Source organism: Cydia pomonella, chromosome 24 (assembly GCF_033807575.1).
Source record: "Cydia pomonella isolate Wapato2018A chromosome 24, ilCydPomo1, whole genome shotgun sequence".
NCBI lineage: Eukaryota > Metazoa > Arthropoda > Insecta > Lepidoptera > Tortricidae > Cydia > Cydia pomonella.
The window spans coordinates 12,911,907-12,937,749 of record NC_084726.1 but is presented as its reverse complement, the minus strand read 5'-3'; the positions used below and the strand labels follow the sequence as shown (position 1 = coordinate 12,937,749).

Here is a 25,843-nt window from a genome sequence, read left to right as displayed (position 1 = left end):
ATGAAGAAAACAAGCACAAAATCATCGTATATAAAAAAAAATTGGTTTTCCACGAACGCGACCATATCATCTATCAACGCTTGCATATCGTCCCGTTAGGGAATGAATCACTAAACAAAAAGTAATTTAGCAAATTGTAAGCCGAATCTGTTCAGCCATTTTTTGCATTAAAGACAATTATCCAATCACACAAATTAATAGGATTTATCTCAACGCAACATCTGTAGAAGACTCCTAACTACAGTTAATTGATCTTTTAACATTGAAATTATGTAAACAATTAAACAGATAGCCCGGAATCATAGGTCATCCATTATCCAGGTGAATACTAATTAAAATACCAGACTTTCGACTCCAAGACTGTCTGTCACGGCCCCTCATTATGCATAGGTGCGTCCACCCCAGCGAGACGCGAAAGTAAGGCCCTCGGCACACGACCCATAAACGTAAGAGACGCGTAAGCGTATCGTAAGAGACGCGTAAGCGTATCGTAAGACGCGCGAAGATCGAGAGAGCTACGACCACGTACAAGTTCAAAGAAGTCCGCACACGAAGCGTCGCCGTAGCGTAGCGTACGGGATTTCTGTCGCCATTACGACAGGCGTAGCGTAATACAGGCGGCGTAAAAAACAAAACTTTTGACATAATTCACATAATCGAACAATAAAAAATCTTCTTCATCTGACGAGGAAGTACGATCGTCGATACATCCGCCGAAGACATCTGACGCCAGTGACGCCATGATTTCAACGAATGAGGTTTCTATAAAACGATTACGCTTACGCGACGCTTGGTGCCCAGAACTCTATGCGTCTCGTACTCGTAACGTTTTTACGATACGCTTACGCTGTCGCTTGTGTGTTGAGGAACTATCTCTTGCACGTCGCGCGTCCAGTGATGACCCCTATTATCATTTCTATATAGCTGCCACGTAAAATGTTTGTCAGATAGTTTTTGGAACATTAATATATTTAGAAATATAACATTTAAGTATTAAAAATACTGTAAAAACATATTTCTTCAATTATTTTTGAAATTAAGCCTATCCAAAAGCGACTTGGAGGAACTGTCATCGTCATTCGACGCGCGCGTAAAGTATAATAGTGGATGGCACTGTCCCCGTGTCTTCAAGATCTCCCAGTCAATCAGTGGGACTAAGATGGTCGGTGTTTTATCATCTATCATCATGCCTGTCACATTCTAACAAGTATGTAAGTGCGAAAGTGACATGACATGACAAGTGATAAAAATGCGACCATGATACCGCCGCTGATAATCTTATACCTTTAAACGAGCAATTCTTGTATATATATATATATTTCAGGGATCTCGGAAACGGCTCTAACGATTTCGCTGAAATTTGGTATATGGGGGTTTTTGGGGTAAACAATCGATCTACGTTAGTCTTATGTTTGGGAAAACCATGGGAAAACGCGTGTTTTCGAGTTTTCATGCGTTTTTCTTTCGACGCCAAATATGGTCGCTAATTTAGTAAAAAAATGTAGTTAAGATTATCACCTATACACCACCATATTACAATAAATAGTTATAACCAACGAGGGTGGGAGGGGGTTAGGGTCGGCAACGCGCATGTAACTCCTCTGGAGTTGCAGGCGTACATAGGCTACGGATACTGCTTACCATCAGGCAGGCCGTATGCTTGTTTGCCGCCGACGTAGTATATAATAATAATAACCGAGCAAAGCTCGGTCGCCCAGGTACTGTTATAATAAATACAGGCATGCGGGCAGTGCGCGAGTGATGTACGAATTGTGTGCTTGTAAGTTGTAACGCATTCGCCAGGTGTGGACTCACATTTAGGGTTTACACGTGTTCTTAGTTAATTAGTTTATTATTCAGAAAATCTACTGCGTGATTCATATAGATAATTACGATGCGCGATTACCAATATCTTTAAAATATCTTTGTTTTTGAAGTGTCTCCTCTTCTTCTTATTTGCCTTTTCCCACTTTAGGTGGGGTCGGGTCTCCTAATTAATTTACGCCAGGCACTTCTGTCCTGGATTGTCTTTATGTCTAGCTTGGCATACTTTATTGTTCGGGTCATGTTTGTCCACCAGGTGCCGGGTGGGCGCCCTCTACCGCGTTTTATTTCAGGCAATTCCAGCGCCTTACGAACCACATTGTCATCGTCTCTTCGCATAACGTGTCCGTACCATCTTAGCCGACTTTCTGTTATTTTTTCAGGTATTGGGGCTACCTTGAAACTACCTCTTACATGTTTTTGAAGTGTGTATATTTAAAATTATCTGGGGGCACGGCAGTGAGCCGAGTGATGCGCAAGAGCACTACGTACCTTTTCTCGAAGCGCTTCGTAATTTTTGACCTTAATTACTTGGGTTTCGTTCGATTATACCAGATAAATACGATTCTCGGTATATAATGTCAATAGTGGACTTATTAGATATACAGTCAATTACATAGCTCATATACTTTATATTTTATTGATATCTAAAGAACCTGAAACGGCCAAGCCACATATTTTGACTAAGGTGTAGAGTGAATTTAGGGCTCGTAGAGCTAGAAGCTTGGCTCTACATGAGATCTTCATCTTGGCAACATTTAACATTAGAACATATATTGGAGGTTCCCTAGACTTGCTCTTCCCTGATGTAAACGCAGCCCGTTGGATGTTGAAGGTAGCTGTATTAAAATATATAAAAAAATTGTTAATTATTATCTATATTTCCATAAATATTTTGTTAGTACAGCGACCAGTTTTGTAGCCAAAAGAAAAGCTATCAATATCTTTCTAATATCGGTTTGATTTTAGGCGCATATTTGACTGGTACAGAATATCTTAATTGGTGAGAGTCAGAATGGCGGGTGTAACTAAATAAAAATAATTGAAAAGCATACCATATTTTTGTACTTAATTTGTACTATTTAGTACCTCAATTAAAAAAAATTGTACCTCACGGCACATAAAGTTATCATCAAAAAAACAATACAGTTATTTGAACTTAACAGATTAAGCATTAAAGGTACTAAATCCTGGCGTAATAAAAATAATTGTACCTTAGCGTTTTTTCTTAAAAATGAAATCGATAACTTGAAAAATTATAACGCCTGCAAAATTGTAATAGCAAGCAAAATATAAAATGAGTAAAACTTGGAAACCACAAATAAAATGACTCATATTATAATTGAATATGAAGGTACAAACATTTGGCTTATATAGAATTTATCAATAACCACGGGAACATAGCGTAATAAAGTACACCCGTCATTCTGACTGTCAGGATGGCGGGTGTACTGTTTTTGGTGATAACTTTAAGTACCGTGAGGTACAATTTTTTTTAAAGGAGGTACTAAATAGTACAAATTAGGTATAAAATATGATATGGTTTTCATTTATTTTTAAAATTAAAAAAAAAATACAAAAATTTATTCTGCAAGTAGGCCTCAAAGGCTCTTTTACAAGTCAATACAACATTTATAGTAACATCATATAGTGACATGAAAAATACATAACAACATTTATAAATACAACAGCCAATACCTGGGTAAACATTACATTATAATAATCTTAAAATAAATAATTACTACAATACAATAGAGATGTATAGTCTATTTAATGTCTAATTAGATGTATAGTTTATTTAGGTACACCCGCCATTCTGACTCTCACCTTAATTGGCCATTTGTACTGTTTTTATTTTCAACTAATGTACAAGTAAACAAAAGGTGTGTTATTCAAAGTAGGCAGTGAGGAAAAATCAGAACCTAAACTGAGACGAAACAAATGTTCTCAAGAATTAAGAGGCCTATTTTAGTAATAAAACCGGACACGTGCAAGTCGGACTCGCGCACCGAGGGTTCCGTACTTTTTAGTATTTGTTGTTTTAGCGGCAACAGAAATACATCATCTGTGAAAATTTCAACTGTCTAGCTATCACGGTTCATGATGATACAGCCTGGTGACAGACGAACAGACGGACGGACGGACAGCGGAGTCTTAGTAATAGGGTCCCGTTTTGCCCTTTGGGTACGGAACTCTAAAAAAACTAAGGAACTAGGCATAAGGATTAAGGGATTTTTGTATACCCAACAATGATAAATTAAAATACAATTGTTACATTCATGAGCGTATAATGCAATGAATTTAATGAATTTGTAGAATTACATTCTGTCCTTTCGTCGATTTATCTGAAAATCAAATAAAGTTACCAATAATTTAACCATAATTTGTGGCTTTCCAACAAAAAATGCCGACAGGTATTTTGATAGAATAGTCCTTACTGCTCATGAAGCTTAAGGACCCTTCTCCGAAGGAAAGCCACATTTTAATTTAACTAATTTCATTTAGATAAAATTCATAATATTATTAATTTTCTGATCCCATATTTATATATAGGTCTACCGTTTAACTCAGGCGATTGGTAGCAAAACTTACACCCTATATTACCGTTTAACTCAGGCGATTGGTAACCAACCTTACACCCTATATTACCGTTTAACTCAGGCGATTGGTAACCAACCTTACACCCTATATTACCGTTTAACTCAGGCGATTGGTAACAAAACTTACACCCTATATTACCGTTTAACTCAGGCGACTGGTAACAAAACTTACACCCTATATTACCGTATAACTCAGGCGATTGGTAACAAAACTTACACCCTATATTACCGTTTAACTCAGGCGATTGGTAACAAAACTTACACCCTATATTACCGTTTAACTCAGGCGATTGGTAACCAACCTTACACCCTATATTACCGTTTAACTCAGGCGATTGGTAACAAAACTTACACCCTATATTACCGTATAACTCAGGCAATTGGTAACAAAACTTACACCCTATATTACCGTTTAACTCAGGCGATTGGTAACAAAACTTACACCCTATATTACCGTTTAACTCAGGCAATTGGTAACCAACCTTACACCCTATATTAGTACTGACAAACACTTAAGGGTGAATAGCAAAAAAATACATAATTTCCTAACTTGAGAATAAAAGCTGTGATTTGTCTTAACTCATCATCATCTTCCTCGCGTTGTCCCGTCATTTTACCCCTCATGGGAGCCTGGTGTCCGCTTGGCTACTAATCCTAAGAACTGGCGTAGGCACTAGTGTGATTAGTCTTAACTGTCTTAAGTTAATTGATTCATTTGTGTTATAACAATTAACTATGTCAATTGTATTTATTGTACTTAATTCATACACTAGTTTTTCTTACTTTTTGTATAATAATTTGTGTTTTTGTTATGATGATTTAAACTTTATATTGTTTGTTTTTGGAGCTGTCAAATAAATGATTTATCTTATCTTACTTAGAACTAACTGGCTTGACTGTCGTAACACAATGGAATCAATTAACTTTTGACTGATTACAGGTATCCTTAACTATATTTTTTTGCAATTCACTCCTACTCTTCCCAGCAGGGATCGGAAACCGGTATTTTCTTATATGCGAACGAAAACGGTATTTTTTCGTCATTTGTTAATTATTTCATTTCTAACTGTCCTACATTTGGAGTAATAAATAAACCGATATATATTAATGTTTCAAATTTTTTGCAAATCCGATCCCTGCTACCCAGTTTTTTTTTTGTTTAGTGCAATCAACATTCCATACTCACCCACAACAGAAACCACCATCCCCACCAGGTAGCAACAGATACGCGATAAGACTCCTGTGAACCAAATATAGTTAATCCTTAAACACTGATTTAAACTTAATAAATTATTTTTTACGAAAACGGGACTTAAGGTGCAGTAGATTAAGAAAACGGAGTTTTCAGAAAATTGTTGCGCTTTTTTGGGTCATAATACGGCTGTCATACAATTAATTAGCAATCCTGAGGCATTTTTTGAGAAACTGTATCGATTCGAATCCTGAGTTTTTGACTTTCACGTAATAGAAAAAAACAAATCATGACTCGCGAATGACAGCTAATTGATATGATTACAATATGATTAAAATATCGATTTGATTATTGTTTAAAAAAACGGGACTTAATCACGTATAATAAGTTCAAAAAACATTATTTCAATCGGGCCGAGTGTTTTAAGATATCATCCACATGGAATCCAGTCATAAATGTAAGCAGAAACAAATATCGATTGTTAAAAAATCGTTAGTGTAGTGTGTCGACCGAGAAACATCTCTAGTGCGCAAAACGTTCAAGTTGATAAACAAGACCAGTACGCGTTTGCGTTAAGTCTCATTTTGTATAGGATTTTGAGTTTCCAAAACGTCCCGCTTGGCGCGCTCTTTCTAAATCCAATACAAAATTAGACTAAACGCAAACGCGTACGTCACGTTTCGAAATCGAATTTATTTACACTAGGGGTACGGGTAGTTCGACAAACTCGCGCGGCTAGAAGATGTTAATGTCAACTTTAGCCAGTCTTCTGTGAGATCACGCGTCCTCGAAACGTCGGAGGTAAAATGAAAAACTTATTATACGCGATAAAGTTATTTGTTAAATAAAAATGAGTATAAATCGTGAAAGTTTAAATCAGTATATCTAATTTACTCTTTGAAATTTATTTAAGATTCTGTGTGACTGTATATTCGATCCACAAAAATCTTTTCATGATTTTTTTTGTTGTAGCGGGTATAATAATGTTAAGTGCATTACTGAATAATCAATTTAATTTAAAAAATATTGTTATCCACCCAAAAGACAACAAACACTAAAGTCTGTTAATCAAAAGTCATAAAACCACTAAAATCAAGGTGATACTCGTAATCTTGCTGTATTAGGGATCGGAACCGGTTTTTTTGCAGAAACTTCGAAATAACCTTATACATATTTCGATTTATTGTATACTCCAAATGTAGGACTCAGTTGTGTTTTTAGGTAGCGACTTCGTACTATTAGATTGCCCAATTTTAAATGAAATAATTAACAAAGAACGAAAAATTACCGTTTTCGTCCCCATACACAAAATACCGGTTTCCGATCTCTGGCTGTATAGCCATTGGCCGCATGTTTAAAAATCACCCTATATTAATAGTGCCCTTTAGCACATTGAGTGCCAGGAACCCGCTCGACCGGTTCTCTGTTCGTAGTCGCTTTCCTCTACAAAGCGGGAAAACGCTGGGATCGGCAACGAGCGCAGCGCTACGAAAACGTTGGCAGCAAAGGTGTTCACACATGAATAATACTTACTCACCCCCATTCCGGAATTAATATGTTAAGAATGAAAATATTTCTGTGGATCGAATATATAATCAATATTTTTTTTTCTAACAAGTATAAACTTAGACTGCCACATAACATAATTAAATATTACTCGTAACCGGTTTACTTACAATTTTTTTCTGTAACCATAATTTCAGTGAAATTAAGTATGTGTACTCAAATACTCGTATATATACCTATAGTGTAAAATGTGCCTATTTTGCTCCCCACTGGGTGTTTGGGTCTGAATTATTTTCGTTTTCTTATTTTTTGTCCCCCAAATAAAAGCAAAAGTTCAGTTTTGATTTCGGCAAAAAACACGATTTTGGCCAGGCATTAAAGGATGCGGATGAGGGGGAGCGCAAACAGCATCCTGAGAATGATAGCAGAGAGGTGGGATTCGGATATTCTCCGCCGTTATACCGAACTCCATATCATACGACCTAAGAAATAGATATTTGTATGAAACCTGTAATATAAGATAGTTTTACTAATGTAGTTTTATAAGTGTCTTGTAACTAACAATCTATGGATCGGAGGAATCTGAAAATAAATAATTTTTATTTTTATTATTTAAAGGCCAAAACCGGGTTTTATACAAAAGGTTGTCATGTATTGTAGCACGGACATGTTTCCGCAACTCGACTATAGATCGTTCGCGTGAAGACTGCAGTAAAATCATCACTGTCCACCGGCCTAGCCACGACCGTAACCATTCAAATCGCTCGTAAACAGAAAGTCACCGCAACCAGTTAAAAGCATACTCTATAATTGACAACATTTCATATTTCTGACCCTATAATTTTATTGCATCTCTACATTTTAATTGAAACGAGGAATACGCTGATAGTTAAATGTTTTCACTAGGACTTGTATTTAATTTATTATTATTTTTTTTACTTATTCTAAAATGGCGTAACTCCAATTCTACGCTAGAAGCTACTAAACACTAAACTCAATCGAAAAAAAAAACTATATGACGTGGCGTTGTCATGTCATTGTTTCAAATTGGTCCGTTGTTGTTTTAAAACAGTTTTAATAAAATATCAGATTTCTACGACGATTTTGGATATAATAACGGATACTGATATATGAATACGATACCAGGCTTTCATACGGACACGTCGGGCCGAGGGATAAACACTAACGAATGTAGGTCTTCTTCCTCGCGTTGTCCCGGGATTTTGCAACGGCTCATGGGAGCCTGGGGTCCGCTTGACAACTAATCCCAAGATTTGGCGTGGCACTAGTTTTTACGAAAGCGACTGCCATCTGACCTTCCAACCCAGAGGGTAAACTAGGCCTTGTTAGGATTAGTCCGGTTTCCTCACGATGTTTTCCTTCACCGAAAAGCGACTGGTAAATATCGAATGATATTTCGTACATAAGTTCCGAAAAACTCATTGGTACGAGCCGGGGTTTGAACCCGCGACCTCCGGATTGCAAGTCGCACGCTCTTACCGCTAGGCCACCAGCGCTAATGTAGGTAATGCAATGAAATATTTGTCCGCTATCTTCGACGAATTATTTTTGCAGTAGGTAACGGACGAGACAATATTTGGTATACTTCGGAGGAGTATATATGAGTACCTCATCGATCCATACACGGTTTTGTCTATTTTAAAAACGATTAGTAGATAGTAACTTAATTATGTAAATACATTTTTGTTTTGAATGTCAATCAATACGTCGTATTTAATTGACAATGTCAAATCCAATATTATGACAGCTATTTTTTTTCTTGTGGTGAATGGCAATGTCATTTCACCTTATTTTTTTTATAGGACATTATTACACAAATTGACTAAGTCCCACAGTAAGCTCAATAAGGCTTGTGTTGAGGGTACTTAGACAACGATATATATAATATATAAATATTTATAAATACTTAAATACATAGATAACACCCATGACTTAGGAACAAATATCCATGTTCATCACACAAATACATGCCCTTACCAGGATTTGAACCCGGGACCATTAGCTTTGTAGGCAGGGTCACTACCCACTAGGCCAAACCGGTCGTCAAACCTATTGTGTAGTAGAATTGGTAAATTTACTACTTTTATTCAAGAAGCAAAATTCTTCGAAATCATATGTAAAGTTTCAGGTGTTATAAAAATGAAATGTTGTCAATTGGTAAAGATTTGAATGGTTACGAATACCGCTAGGCCGGCAGATAGTGATTATTTTACTGCATCGCGAACGAACTATAGCGCCTATTTTAATTAAATTTTATTTTTATTTTTTATTTTTATTTTTATTTTTGATTCTAATGTTATTTGAATTTCTTATCCCAATTTTAATTTATTATAATTGTAATTCTAATTTTATATTACTTTTTTTATTTTTTTGACATATAAATTGGCTTTGTTTTTAATTTTACTTATTGATTATCCTGTTACTAATTGATTTTAATGTATATTTTGATACTGAGTCTAATTTCTGATCTTAATTTTAAATGTAAATAGGCTTTGTTTTAATTTTTATTGTAATTTTATTTTTAAGTTAGTTTTAACTTTAATCTAGTTTTATTTTGACATGTAAACTAACTTTATGAATAAATGAGTATGAGTATGAGTATGAGTATTTTGCGTAACAGGACGGGGTAGGCTAGTTCTGCCATCCCAACTCCTCAAGGAATCCTATCAAACCTTTGATGTTGAGTAGGATCTCGGCGAGATCTCTCGGAAATCCAAGATGTTTTGCCCTGGTGGAGCTATTCCGCTGCGTTCCAGACTCCAGACACACTACCTTTTAATGATGAGATTATTTGAAATTGGAATAGAATTGTCTAAATGATAGTAACGTAGGTAACTTCATAAGCTGACGTATACAAAAGGTGTACTTAATATTGTGAAAAATTAAGATACAAAATAAATAAACAATTAGGTAAATATATACTTCCTCACTTGTTTCGCCTGTAAATATAGGTATCAATTATTAAGATATATAATATGTAATTGTGTATGGAAAATATTGAATAACCACTTTTTTTTTTTTTACGTATTTACTCGTATCCTAAAATACATATTTTGTGCTTACATTTTTTTCCTGTAAATACAATAATCAATTATAAAAATTTGCATATAGGTACTTTTACTTTTTACTAAAAAGACTATATATTTATTGAATTTCCGCATTTTTATTTAATAGCACTTCGTCATTTGGTCATTTATTTATTGCAACCAATAGTGTACTACAGATCTTAATTTCTGAAACCTCTACCAAATAAAGGACTGAGACTGCCAGCCTCGTATTACTTATAGGCCTCGCTTACGCTCGCCCGTTAAAACGTTCTAGGCCGGCAATGCCGTTCCGGTCTTTGTAAAAATGATACACTTACAGACAGTGATCCTTTGGGTTATTACGCAGGCATCGTTTCCTGGAAATTGAAAATGTACTTAATTATTTGATGAAGTGAAATAAATTCTATACTTTTGGGTAATTTTTTTTCACACACATGCGAGACTTTTGGCAAAAAGTAGATTTTTTTATTATATTAATTTTTTATACTATATATATAAAACATTATAATTATAATTTATAACATAAATTAGTACTTACAGCTGCCTGCAAATAGTATATAATATTATATATTTTTTAATAATTAAAAGAACCTAAGAATTCAAAATTATAGTTACGTGGTAATTATTAAAATTTTGAACTAGTAACTAGAGATGCAATGAATATTCGGCCATTATTCGGTATTCGGCCTATTAGGCAACAATTTCACTATTCGGCCGAATACCGAATAGTTTAGGTCATAAGTACCGAGCAACTTTTACTTTTACTATAGGATCCATCCCCAAAAACGCGAAAAAATTGGGTCTCCCATAGGACATTTCAACCAAATATCAAATATCAAATATCAAATATCAAACATTTATTCAGCAAATAGGCCACAGGGGCACTTTTACATGTCCATTTTTACAAACAATAAATAAAAATAAAATAAAAACAATTACAAATATCGAATCTATGAAATAATAAATACTTTTTTAGAGATGTATACTGTCTCTAAATGTCAAATTACACAAAAAAAACTATGATAAAAAAATAAAACCATAAAATACTAAAATTCTTTAGAGATGTATAAGTCTCTAAGTGTCAGAGATAAAATATAAAAATATATATTAAATTATCCTTAGAGATGTAGAGGGTCGCCAAGGCTTGAATTCTTATATAAATAATTAAAAGACAAATAAATTAAAACAGACAAGAACCGAATGAAGTGTCTCACGTTAATGTCACTCAAAAGTAAAGTTACATACTTTAACATAACCTGTACCCCGTGTAAGCTTAAACAGACCGGTCTCCACAAACAGCACCCGTTCACGAGTATGACGTGTATCTCAGCCATCGCCTCCCTCAACCTTCATTCGGGAAAGTGGCGACCCGATCAACGACGCCACCGTAAGTAAAGACTTTTAAGCGAGCATGACATGTTCAAGCTGCCGGGTTGTATTAATATAAATATAATAAAAAAAATTGTGAGATACAACATTTGTGCTTGTAAGTTACATTAAAGACGGCATAGCGCCACATAAACGCGACTACATATTATTCATAAGGAGTGCCTACCTATAAAACTAAATTATAAATTTAAATTGACTTAGAGATGTACAGGTCTCTAAGTGTCCAAATCATTAAAATAGGTATTAAAATAAAATGAAATTTAAAATAAAATAAAATTTAAAATAAAATAAAATTTAAAATAAAATAAAATTTAAAATAAAATAAAATTTAAAATAAAATAAAATCTTAGAGGTGTATAAGGTCTCTAAGTGTCCAAAACTAAAATAATACAATCAAACGAGAACATGATGTTCTCTTGTGTCAGTTCTACTGGACGCTAGTATGGTTATTTCACAGGAAGAAAACGAAAACACTATTACTGACATTTTTATCATACTATCAAGATCAAGCTACTGGCTTAAAGGCATCCTTATCATCTATGAAATCATTCACAGCATAATACGCCTTACTTAACAGAGAGCTCTTAACGTGTGACTTAAATTTGTTAAGAGGCAAATTCACTATATCAGTGGGAACCTTCAGACCAGCATAATGTATGAAACGAAAAATTTCCTTTTTTCACTATTTTGGGGTTGGTCCCATAGTAAAAGTTGCTCAGTACGACACAACCATTTATTAACGGGTTTGAATAATGCTTTTCGTTCAGTTACATAATAATATATACTGTACGTATGTTAGTTTATAAGGTAGGTATTTGTAATATGGGCCTTGTTGCCTGAGTCAAGTCTTGCAATATAATAATATGTAAATGGCACTATAATTCAGTGCTGTTACTCAAATTTAAAAAAGTACACTACTTTTGGTTTTGAGGTCATAAAATTTATAGTAAAAAAACGGGGTGTACCTAATTATAATATCATGTACAGACATACAGTAAGTTGTTATTTTATGTCTCTCCCAAAGTCATTATTATGAAAAAAAAAACTTTTACTTACTTTTTGTGTCTGTAACAGTAAAAAATATATTTAAATGAAGCAATAATGTGAAATTAAATCGTAAATGTAAAAAAAACCTTCGTTTGATGGATTTTGTTTTCTAGCAATTCTTGCAATGGAAATAAAAATAGAACAAACTTTGAAAAATATAAAATCTACTCGTTATCCTATACAGGGCGTCCCAAGACTATGGGACATCAAGAGAAAGTACCTTAAATATCGTAGATAGGATATTTTGCTGAAAGAAACTTTATTTTATTTTTAAAAGTAAATAATATTGCATTCAAAGAATTTCTAAAAAAACTTGCTTACTTTTCTGGGAATTAAACCGAATCTTGAAATTTTAATTAAAAATTTTACTCTATTTTCATTTCTTTTGCGATATCATATTTCTTATTTTTTATGCATTCTTTCGATTGGCATCATAAAAATACAGGGTGTTTTTTTTTCACATTTGAGTCGGTTCGATTTCCAGACAAAGTAACTTATTTTTTTTTTAAATCTTTGAATGCAGTATTACTCAGTTTTGAAAATAAAATAAAGTCTCATTTTAGCAAAATACCCTGTCTTATATTTAAGGTACTTTTCCTTGATGTACCATAGTCTTGGGACGCGGACGCCCTGTATATAAAGTACACAGTATGTAAAGCGATAAGATAAGAAGATAAGATCTGTTTGAATATAAAAAAAAAAAAAAAAAAAAAAAAAAAAAAAAAAAAAAAAAAAAAAAAGACCGCCTGTTGTCACCTGGTTCTATTTTCCTTTAAAATTCATTTGTAGTTTTACATGTATGTAAAATGTATAATTGTTGGTGCAATAAAGAATATTTACTTACTTACTTACTTACTATATTTACTAAAGAGACGTCACTTTTATGGCTATATAAAATGGCTTTATATGGCTTTTATATAAAATATATTATAAAAAGAATCTTACTTACTGTCTCTCTTTTAGTCATATTTTAGTTTTAGTTTACATTATTAATTGTTTATAAGGTTATATTATTGTACTAATAAATGTTTACTTACTGTCTGCAAAATATACATATAAAAAGTATAAATAAGTAGTTTTTAAAAAACACAACACAACCCTTATTGAGCTTACTGTGGGACTTAGTTAATTTGTGTAATAATGTCCTATAATATTTATTTATTTATTTAATTTTTGCTAATCAAACGCAAGTAAAGTACTCGTATAGAATTAAAAATTATCCATAGTTATACATATTAATAATTAATGAAATGTTAAGTCTTTTTAGGGTTCCGTAGTCAACTAGGAACCCTTATAGTTTCGCCATGTCCGTCTGTCTGTCTGTCTGTCCGAGGCTTTGCTCCGTGGTCGTTAGTGCTAGAAAGCTGAAATTTGGCATGGATATATAAATCAATAAAGCCGACAAAGTCGTACAATAAAATCTAAAAATTTAATTTTTTAAACTACAGTAGGCACCTACTCCAATCTTAAAGGGTCACTTACGCGCCCAGTAAAGCTAAAATCCTATGCAGTCCTCAAGAATACGTGAATAGATACGCTTTAATAAATAAAAATAAAAAAGGTCTACATTTCCTGTGCGGAATTGCGTGCGGAAGTGTCATGTACACACACTTCGGATCCAATTAGCCATGTATGAAAATCTATTGCCTGCACGTCTCACTATACCATTCGAAACATCATATATCTGTCATAGTAGTACCGCTTGTACAATGGGCTGTGCTCTGAACAGGCGTCCATAGGCTACGGTGACTGCTTACCATCAGGCGGGCCGTATGCTTGCTTGCCACCGTCGTGGTATAAAAAAAATAGTAGGTCCGAGTTCACGAAGATCTTTACATGCCAACCTTCCAAAAATATATTTACACGAGCTTGTTGTCAGTGTCTTCGAGGCGTGTACCACGAACATAATGACAGTTCCACGCTTAAGAAATTCAATCAAACTGTTAAAATATATTCCATCTACGATAATTTTTGTTTACTTTTGTACTTACTGATTTTCCCTGTAAAAGTAAATAGTTATTTGTTTTACAAGGGGGCAAAGTTGTTGTTTAACCGCTCGTGCTAATATTGATACCTACCCGAGCAAGCGAAAGATTCCAAAATTAAACCAATTGGTTCGAGAAGTGGAATCTTGAGCCTAGCGAGGGTTTCAAGGCACGAGGGTTAAATAAACTTTGCCTCCGAGTGAAACACAAAATTTTTCACCACCCCAGCGCCAGGAAAATACTAACTATGAAATACCAAAAAATCAAACCAAATCAAATCCATATTAACGTAATATAAAATGTATCATTCAAAATCATCATTTAAAAGTCAATTCTACCAGCTAACATAAGGAAAACAACTCAAAATTTGCATCTGATTACTTTGCCCCACATGTGGATAAAATACAACTTTCTCATTCGTTTTTGAACAATCAAGAGGGCCTTTACCAGTTGGTGTGGTGAAAAATATTGTTTTGTTTAGGACCTTAATACTCAGAGCACAGTATAAATAATAGTTCTATCGTACAGAAAGGAAACTTCCTACAAAACCGTAGTTTGACATCGATTCAGGGCCGAATCATGTTGTCCCTTTCTAATGCATGGAACTAACCCTTCCGGCTATTTAGGGTTGTCGAAATTCATTTAATTATCTTATCTGTGATTGTTCATGCAAAGGAACGTCAAGTTGTGCCAACCCTAATAATTGCTCGAAGCAACGCTGAGCCGCCGAGATCGACCGAACGCAGTATACTTACTTTCTGTAAATCACAAAAAATAACTGTTAGCAATTTATTTATTTTATAGAGAAACAAAATGAGATAACTTTACGGGTGAATTAAGTAGTTAATTATTTCGAAATTATTTATTACATTAATTTTGTTGGTACTTACTCTTTTTCTCTGTAAAAATTACAAGTTACTGTATTTTTTTTTGGGAGATACACTTTTATTCCTGGTTGTACTTCTCAAGACCTTGAGCTCGATGTGTTTGTGTTCTTCCATCCAGGAGTTCCTTTAGCTACCTTCCGACTGTATCATCAGATCAGCCCCGTGTTAACATTGACTGTATTATCATCGGAGTCACGAAAGTTCTCCAAATTTCAACTGGATCAGATATAGGGAAGTGATTCAAAAAGTTACAAGATTAGAGTAAAAAAAACAATAGTTATTTGTTATAAAAAGGGGCAAAGTTGTTGATTAACCGCTCGTGTTAATATAAATACCCGAGCAAGCGAACGATTCTAAAATTGAACCACGAGAAGTTCGCGCGTGTTCGAAAAGTGAAATCTTGAGCGTAGCAGGGTTTCAAGGCGCGGGGGTTAAACAAACTTTGCCTCCCAGTGAAACACAACATTTTTCACCACACCAACGCGAGATAAAACGTTGTGTGTAACTCCGGGGGCAAGAATATTGCAAATTCGAGTCTTTGCACTCCAGCCTGCGGCTGCCGTGCATCTAAAGACCTCGTTTGCAAAATTTCACTTAACCCCCTCGTTGCACAATATGCTAAGTAGATTTTGTAGTAGTTTCTGGATTGGACCATGCATGCATGTCTGAAACCCTCTCTGCACTTCAGCCATAACCATCAGGTTCCTCTTGGCTCTCGCTAGCAATTATGGAATAATTCATTAAATAACCTAATTAAGTATTTACAGTTATGACAAGAAACCTTGTTCATAGTGTTGAAATAACATACTGTGTTATACTTACTTTAGAAGCCTGGAAAAGAAAGTATAAAGTATTTATTATATTTTATAATAGATATGATCAAGCCAAACATTAAACTAATTCTACGAATTCCATTCACGTGTTTTAGTCACTCGGGCGATCGCGAATCGCGGCCGTCGTGAACACTGCTCACACTGTTAGAGTCAGACCAAGCTAAGTTGGCAGATCGCGGCCGTCGTGAACGCTGCTCACACTGTTAGAGTCAGACCAAGCTAAGTTGGCAGATCGCGGCCGTCGTGAACGCTGCTCACACTGTTAGAGTCAGACCAAGCTAAGTTGGCAGATCGCGGCCGTCGTGAACGCTGCTCACACTGTTAGAGTCAGACCAAGCTAAGTTGGCAGATCGCGGCCGTCGTGAACGCTGTCACACTGTTAGAGTCAGACCAAGCTAAGTTGGCAGATCGCGGCCGTCGTGAACGCTGTCACACTGTTAGAGTCAGACCAAGCTAAGTTGGCAGATCGCGGCCGTCGTGAACGCTGCTCACACTATTAGAGTCAGACCAAGCTAAGTTGGCAGATTGCGGCCGTCGTGAACGCTGTCACACTGTTAGAGTCAGACCAAGCTAAGTTGGCAGATCGCGGCCGTCGTGAACGCTGTCACACTGTTAGAGTCAGACCAAGCTAAGTTGGCAGATCGCGGCTGTCGTGAACGCTGCTCACACTGTTAGAGTCAGACCAAGCTAAGTTGGCAGATCGCAGCCGTCGTGAACGCTGCTCACACTGTTAGAGTCAGACCAAGCTAAGTTGGCAGATCGCGGCCGTCGTGAACGCTGTCACACTGTTAGAGTCAGACCAAGCTAAGTTGGCAGATCGCGGCTGTCGTGAACGCTGCTCACACTGTTAGAGTCAGACCAAGCTAAGTTGGCAGATCGCAGCCGTCGTGAACGCTGCTCACACTGTTAGAGTCAGACCAAGCTAAGTTGGCAGATCGCGGCCGTCGTGAACGCTGCTCACACTGTTAGAGTCAGACCAAGCTAAGTTGGCAGATCGCAGCCGTCGTGAACGCTGCTCACACTGTTAGAGTCAGACCAAGCTATGTTGTTAGATCGCGGCCGTCCTGAACGCTGCTCACACTATTAGAGTCAGACAAAGCTAAGTTAGCAGCGATATTAATAGCCCAGCCTGTGTAAGTGTTAAGTAAACGTCATAATTTCATAAAAGTTTGACGTTTAAAGTAACACCTGCACTGTCTGGGCTGTCAATATCGTTGCCAACTTATCATGGTATAAATAAATAAATAAATAAATAAATATTATAGAACATTATTACACAAATTGACTAAGTCCCACAGTGAGCTCAATAAGGCTTGTGTTGAGGGTACTTAGGCAACGATATATATAATATATAAATATTTATAAATACTTAAATACATAGAAAACACCCATGACTCAGGAACAAATATCCATGCTCATCACACGAATAAATGCACTTACCAGGATTTGAACCCGGAACCATCGGCTTCGTAGGCAGGGTAACTAATGTAACTATCCACTAGGCCAAACTGGTGGTATGACTCTAGTGCTTGGGAAAGGAGACCTAGGCTCTCCGAAACATGTCGCGCGAGTGACTAAAGACACGTTAGTGGGATCCGTAAAATTAGTTTAATGGTCTCACAACAGTTTAAATTCGAGATATGATCAAATTTCAATAAGTAGGTGCGCTTCAATATGTTTTCAAATATATTAAGGGTGTTCCAAATGTCCAAGTAAAGTCCTGAATAAGCTACTTGCCACTTATCTGACGGCAAAGTCATCGTTGGCGTTTCACAATCTTCTAATAAACTTAACTGGTAGATAAAGTGCTAAGTTTTGAAGGAAATTTTATCTGGCAGTTAATTTATTTCTCAATTAGCTTTCCAATACTTTATTTGGACATTGTGAAACAGGCCCTAAGATAAAATAGTAATTAATTTATTATTTTAATTTGTTTTATACCTATTTTTGGTTCTGCAATTGTCTTTCTCAAACAAACGAAGCTGCGAAACAATATGTTGCGCGCTTATAGCGAGGCGCGCCGGCAATTGATTTTGGAACAATATTCTAGGCCGACAAAATTGCCATAAGCGAGCGTCGAACGACACTCAATAGTTACATTGAACTTTTAAGTTAGTATTAGTTTTAGGTTATATTTCCACGCATTTTTTTTAGAAAGCATACATATTTCGGCTGGAATAGGAATTGCTGGCCTTATGTTCATGAAATCGCCTCGCTCGCTCGGTCCTATAAATCAAACCCAGCCAGCAATTCCCTGTTTCCCGGCCTTTGTAGTAATAGTAATATACCATTAATAATAGAGGTAATTATTACTTCTCACCATTTATAGGAGTCCTCATAGTTAGTATCTTCGAAATAGCTATCAGGTATCTTCACTATTTGTCTTAAACAAAAAAATACATTGGATATTAGCCCTAGTAAAAAAATGAATAAGGTCGATGGTGGAGAATGTGGGGCCATGCTCACGTCTCCCGGATGTCCCAGGACCGAGTCGCGAAACGCATCTTCTACTGCGAACTACAAAATGGTAAGCGAAAGCGAGGCGGCCAGTTTCTGCGGTTCAAAGATGTGTTGAAGCGGCATATGAAGAGAGCTCATATAGAACCAACGACATGGGAGAGTCTAGCTGGTGACCGTCCACAGTGGAGGCATATTGTGCAGACGCAGGTGCGTGAATTCGAAGCCAGGCGACGCACAGAACTTGACGATAAGCGTGACGAGCTAAAGGCCAGACCACCTATGGCCATAACATATAATTACGTCGGAGGGGTGCTAACCTGTAGCGAGTGTGGCCGCACATTCGCTGCTAAGATTGGCTACGTCAGTCACCTGAGAGCGCACCAGCGACACTCTCAGCGGTAGAAAGCAGTTGCTGTGGCCGAAAACGGCTAGGAGACGATGATGATGAGGGTTCCGTAGTTACCATTCTATCAGAATAAGCTAAACGAGGGTTAATTATTAAGTATCATGTACAGTATAAGCATGGAGTACCTTCGCAGCGTTTTGAATGCCTTTTTACTGAGAAGAGATGACTTTTTGCAATAATTCAAAAGTAGTTGTCATTCAAAGTACTTACTAATTGTTAAGCTATTGTTTATTTTTCATATTTTTTGGACCTATGGTTCAAAAGTTAAAGACACACATTTTTTTTTCTTTCGCGGCGATTATTTCCAACGGACAAATCTTGCAAGTTAAATTTGACCCACTTCCCGGTTTCCGATGAAGCTGATGCATACATATGTAAGTCGAGTGACAATGCAATATTATGGTACCATCAAGCTGATCTGATGATGGACACAGGAGGTAGCCATAGGAACTCTGTGATAAATTAGTTGCCTGTGGAAAAAAGTACAGTCAGCGATAAAAGCTTGTACCAAAAATTAAATTTTTGCCAAAAACTTATTCTGCTCTGCCGACCTTCTGTAAGTGGAGTTAGTAAGTACGTGTACAAACGTTAGAGTTAAAAGCGACGAAAGATTACTGATTAGTTGGTCTTTGGTACCTAATTAATACACGGTCTTCTCCAAATGTTTTACGGACCAGACAGCATCACGAGTAATGAAATTACATTTAAGAATAGTAGATACATTGTAAATTGTAGGGGAAAAAGTAAAATAAGAAGCAGGCTGGAGTGAATTAAAGACTCGAGTTTGCAATATTAGCCCCGGAGTTCTCTCTCTTAATTTAAGAGCATGGCTTGTCGGTGGAGTAGACGCCAGTTTTCGCGGTCCCCGGCCAAATTCTTTAGATCCCTGTAAGACACGTTTGCTTTTCCTTTTAGTTGCTGCGTGTAACTTGCTCGTGGTTTTCCATGTCCTCTTCTACCTTCGATCCTCGTCCTTCTACCCCCGCAGTTAAGCACAATGATTTTCGTATAAATATCGTGTAATAAAAAGAATTATTTTCAAAATGTGTCCTCCAAGACTTACCGTTTGCTTCTACTACCAGGTTTTATGGTTTTTGCGTCCGATAACGTCACATTTGCATCTTTCTGGGGCCTGTGAACAATCAATTACCCATTAAGGCCACCCCACACCGTCTCCCGAGCATCGGCGTCTAGTCAACTCTATGGCTGCTGCTCGACGCAACGTTGGCGCAACTGCGCAGCGACGCCATTTTCCATAGCGCTGATTAGACGTCGACGCTCAAAAGACGCTAGAGTAGGATGGCCCTAAGACGACGCATTGTAAATTTTAGCGTCAGCTATCATGATTTAATTTATCTCATCAATTACAAAACTTAGGAAAGTATTGTTTGGTGAACTGGGGCACATTTCTCGAACAATATTAGGCTAATATTAGTGTGTTTTCATGGAAACCCATACGATTTTACAGTTTGTATACTAACGGCCCGATTCGAAAAATGAGATACGATAACGATAAGTTCTGGTTTAGATAAGTTCTCACTTAGATAGGGAGCGTGCATGAACTGTAGGAGGCAGCACAGGAGCCGTCAGATTTTTGGCGCGAGGCGTAAATGTGATGTTTTTTGTTCCGATGTAGCCCACAAGATGGCAGAACCTACTGTGCACAAGAAAACACGTGACGTGTAAATGTGCATGTTTATGGTTCCGATTCAGGCCACAAGATGGCAGACCCTCCAACGCGCACGGTCCCTATATCGTTTGTATGTCGTGTAATTGACAGGTTCGGGCAACCAATGTCACTTTGACGTTAGAAATATCGTATAGCCTGACAATAATATATGATCACGCGCCATATTGCGGAATTTCATTGGAACAATTTTTTTCATACTAAACTGAACTGTCACCCTATACATGAGAATAACAGCGCCCTCTTGACAATGATCATATATTTCTGGTCGGGCTTTAGATAGATCTTACTGGGATCACAGCGGAAACGAAATAAACGTCAATTTTGACATGTCGTTTAGTTATCAATCTTTTGAAGATCTTTCCAAGATCGAGCCGTAATACTATTATATCAGTCTAATACCGTTCGTTCGGGAAATGGGCCCCTGGTTATGCATGACATCGACTTAATTTCTGTAGTTATCGTTACACGATTCGAACTTTAATAGCAGAGAAAAACGTATCAAAGATGCCTCTTTTTATTTACAAGCTTTTATTCACTTTCACCTGACCGTTGTCAGTTTGTAATCAAATCTTGCAAGTTAAATTTGACCCACTTCCCGATTTCCGATGAAGCTGAAAATTTGCATACATATGTAAGTCTGGTGACAATGCAATATTATGGTACCATCGAGATGATCTGATGATGGAGACAAGAGGTGGCCATAGGAACTCTGTGATAAAACAACGCAACCTAATTGTGTTTGGGGTTTTTAGAATTGTCTCGATGAGTATTATAGTTACTTGTGGAAAGAAAAATACAGTCAGCGATAAAAGCTTGTACTAAAAATGATTTTTTATGCCAAAAACTTATTAAACAAACATTTTCATTGTACAGACAAATGGGACAGATTCAAGCCTCTTTTTCCATGTAGATTAGTCTAAAGTTTAGATTTATCTACATGGAAATATACTCTTAAAAAAACATTTCAATTCTGTAGCTATGATTTTAAGATCAATCCTGTTTTTTTTTTTTACTTTAAACGGTAAAACCCGTTTTGCCATATACGAATAGAATAAGCTATAGTCAGACCAAGCTAAGTTGGCAGTGATTTTGATAGGCTAAACGGCGTAAGTGTTATTTTAAACGTCAATCTTCTATGAAACGATGACGTTTCCCTAACACTTGCGCAGTCTGGGCTATCAAAATCGCTGCGAACTTAGCTTGGTCTGACTATAGCTTATTCTATTCGTATACGGCAATCGTATTTTTTTGGTAACAAATTTTAACGTTTACATTAAAAACTAACTAGTTACTTAAGAAAAAGTTGTCTATTAGGTATATATTAATGTATGTACTTACGAATTTACACACTACAATGAAAAAAATCGTATAATATTATTTAGACCATGAACAAAGTGGAATTCCGATTTTGATTCCGAATGCAACTCTGGAATTCCGATATTTCGATATTAATCCTCTTAAATTCCGGTATTGAAATATAGTAAGATCGGTTCGCGCATACCCTTTACCCTTTGGACCCGGGTATGTCCTTAAACTACGTCCAAAAGAGAGGTATGGGCAATGTGAATGTCATCTCGCCTTGTGTGGTAGGGCACAGCACAGCAGATGTCATTCCAGATCTAGAGCAGAGCCCAACTGGGGAAGTACCTCCACCTTACAGAAAACCGCAGCCAAATAACACTTGACCCTACTCATAGTGTTGTGTTCCTGCCGGTGAGTAAGGTTGCCAGAGCTCAACGAGGGGGGTGAGGTTAGGGTCGGCAACGCGCATGTAACTCCTCTGGAGTTATGTACATAGGCTACGGAGACTGCTTACCATCAGGCAGGCCGTATGCTTGTTTGCCACCGACGTAGTATATAAAAAAAAAAACCCCATGGCCTATATCCCACATTAAATGTAACCCGAACCTATTTAAACCAAATTTTCATCACACTTGCTCACGAAAGGTACGTAGGCGATTCGGTCCGTAATCATAAATTTCGACCTTGGACGTCCTAAATTAGGCAGAAGTCTTATTTATTTTTTCCTTTTTTTTGCTCACAATTTTGATGAAAAACACTGTGTGTGCCACGGGTGGTACAGAAATTATGAACTCTTGTTAATTAGCCCTCGCCCTCGGCTTCGGGCTTCAATTCACACTCATTCGTAAATTCTTGTTTACCGCCCTTAATAAACAATGTATTACACACCTGTACTACCGCAAAAGCCGCCAGCACAATGGTGACAACTATTACTCGACGCATTGCGAGCGATAGCTTAATCCAAAATGGCGTACAGCGTCCATGTTTGATTTATATAAACGTGCGCGTTGCAACCTGAAGACTTATTCGGAAACTGAAAATAAATGTAGGTATAATATTGTCTTTACCGCGATATAACTATGAAATAAAACAATTCAAACGGATTAGGTATATCGCGTATATGAATTGAAGATACATCACGACGTTTCCAACCCTATACGGGAGCCTCACCCCCGTTGATAACGAACGCTGTAAGGAGCTCCAAACATCGCGATGTATTTTATATTTATTACACGGGATATAATCCTTTTAAATAGTTTGGAGCGTAGGCAGACCAAATCTTATCTACTCTATTTTTATTGTTCGTTTAGCCCCAACGAAAGAAAGAGAATTATTGACAAAATTATTTTAATTACAATACCTATTTTAACATATTTTCCATTAACCCTAGTAGGTACAGTCAAGTGCAAAAATATGTATCGAAAGAATCGTCTCATAAATATGGTACTACGCCCTTATTACACTGGAATAAGATGCTATGGGACATATTTTTGAGTAAGATGTGTGCACCCATATTTTTACACTTGACTGTACCTATATTAAGCACTTTTAACCAGGGATCGGAAACCGGTATTTTTTGTATGGGAACGAAAACGGTATTTTTTCGTTCTTTGTTAATTATTTCATTCCTAATCGGGCAATCTAATAATACGAAGTCGTTATCTAAAAACACAACTGAGTCCTACATTTTGAGTATAAAATAAACCGAAATATATGGTTATTTCGATGTTTTTGCAAAAAACCGGTTCCGATCCCTGCTTTTAACAGCTGCCTTATATTAAACAATAAAAACATTATAATGAAACTATATAAATATTTAAGCGCATTATTTAAGGCTTTAAAAGTTATTGTTCATGTTTCTCTTGCATACATTTTTACTTTTTTACTCAGTTGTGTGCGCTGTGACGTCAAAGGGGCGCGCACTTTTCGTATGCTTTCAAAATTCAAAAATTCAAAATTCAAAAATTTATTCCACAAGTAGGCCTCAAGGGCTCTTTTACGAGTCAATACAACATTTATAGTAACAGCATATAGTGACATGAAAAATACATAACAACATTTATAAATACAACAGCCAATACCTGGGTAAACATTATACATTATCATCATCATCATTTAAGAGCATGGCTCTTGTCGGTGGAGTAGACGCCAGTTTTCGCGGTCCTCGGCCAAGTTCTTTAGGTCCCTGTAAGACACGACATTTACTTTTCCTTTTAGTTGCTGCGTGTAACTTGCTCGTGGTTTTCCTCTTCCTTTTCTACCTTCGATCTTGCCTTCCAAAATAGTTTTAAAGAAAGTGTCGTGTCTTATCAAGTGACTAGTGTATACATTATAATAATCTTAAAATAAATAATGACTACATTACAAAAGAGATGTATTGTCTCTATGGTTAAAAATACATTAAATCTGGAGATGTAAAAGGTCCCCAATGTCAGAGTTCTAATACTAATAAGATTTGGAGGTGTAAAGTCTCTCCAAGTGTCAAAATAAAATTTATACTAAATAAATAAATCACGTCTGGACTGTTAAGCTAGCAGTCTCATAAACTATTTTGCTGTATTTTGAGTCACGGTGCACGCATTTACTTTCGCAATTTGGAAGTTTCTGGGGTACAGTCGCTATCAGATATATCGGGGCGGCCAACGTGCTCACAAATATCTGAACACGCCTCCAGACGACATTGCATAAGATTGAGTTTGTGACAATCAGCGCCCCTTCTCCGTCCACCAACTTCGCATCTTACCAATGAATTAGGAATGTCCAATTACATTTGTATCTCACGGGAAATAGAATAGATTGTCATCTTCCAAAAAAACATGAAAACCATCGTTAAATGTTCAATTATGAATTTAGTGATTATAAGCATATCAAATTTGTTTGTATGGATAGAAAGCATATGTCGTGTACCGCTAATTTCCTATTAATTGGTTATTGATTTAATGCTAGCCATTTCAAATCAATTTTAGAACATTAAAATGACCGATATAGACACGATTAATAATCACCTTAAATAATTATGAAATTACTGCTGAACAGTACATTTAATAACCAATTTTAAAATGCATATTGTTGCGGCCTAGGTTTATAGTTAGTGCAAGGATGCAAAAGTGGATCTTCAATGAAGACTTGTTATTTAAACATGTGTACAAGATTTATTTTATAAATTAGGATTAAATTACAGTACAACTTTGTCGTTCAATATGTATATATATTTTATAAGATTTCGGCGGACGTTATACACCGTGTTTTTTTTAATTCCTTTAGTTTCAAGGGTACATTCTTGAGCTTAAATTAAATAACTTTTTCAAAGACACCGGTATTCTAATTAACTCCATTTCGGATATAATCAATAATTTATTTTTATGTTATAAGGCTATCGAGCGTATGCACTTGCCTTAGGGCCTGTTTACATATTGATTAGTGTACGAGTGTGTACATTTGCTACTAAACGTTAAATACTATCTCGATCGGTACTTTGGTTGAATGAAATGTAATGCCCGTGTTACAACAACGCTATATGCAACATTAAATTACTTTTTATAAAAAAAAAAAAAAAAAACAGATTTAAAAATATGTTTTTTTTAAATACCTAGTTGGTTACTAAATTCTGTTACTGCAATAATCTTTATCTACATAAAATATACGAACGAAAGT

The 25,843-nt window shown here is 36.2% G+C and overlaps 3 long non-coding RNA genes across 6 annotated transcripts; 1 reads left to right on the top strand and 2 right to left on the bottom strand.

Moving 5' to 3' along the window:
* Window positions 1-4,099: 4,099 nt before the first annotated feature.
* On the bottom strand, window positions 4,100-10,707 carry LOC133531020 (uncharacterized). Of its 4 annotated transcripts, none has more exons than XR_009801433.1 (3): window positions 10,508-10,707; window positions 5,611-5,664; window positions 4,100-4,169 (listed from the first exon to the last, which is right to left on the bottom strand). It is a non-coding gene; the product is annotated as an uncharacterized LOC133531020 (long non-coding RNA). The 4 variants fall into 4 exon arrangements; XR_009801431.1 differs by lacking the exon at window positions 10,508-10,707 and adding an exon at window positions 8,752-10,060; XR_009801430.1 differs by lacking the exon at window positions 10,508-10,707 and adding an exon at window positions 7,293-7,844.
* On the top strand, window positions 8,097-8,930 carry LOC133531021 (uncharacterized). Its single transcript, XR_009801434.1, has 2 exons — window positions 8,097-8,317; window positions 8,648-8,930. It is a non-coding gene; the product is annotated as an uncharacterized LOC133531021 (long non-coding RNA).
* A 7,873-nt stretch (window positions 10,708-18,580) lies between the features above and the next one.
* Window positions 18,581-24,554, bottom strand: LOC133531016 (uncharacterized). Its single transcript, XR_009801429.1, has 5 exons — window positions 24,271-24,554; window positions 23,078-23,222; window positions 22,226-22,236; window positions 20,261-20,329; window positions 18,581-18,714 (listed from the first exon to the last, which is right to left on the bottom strand). It is a non-coding gene; the product is annotated as an uncharacterized LOC133531016 (long non-coding RNA).
* Between the last annotated feature and the right edge of the window lie 1,289 nt (window positions 24,555-25,843).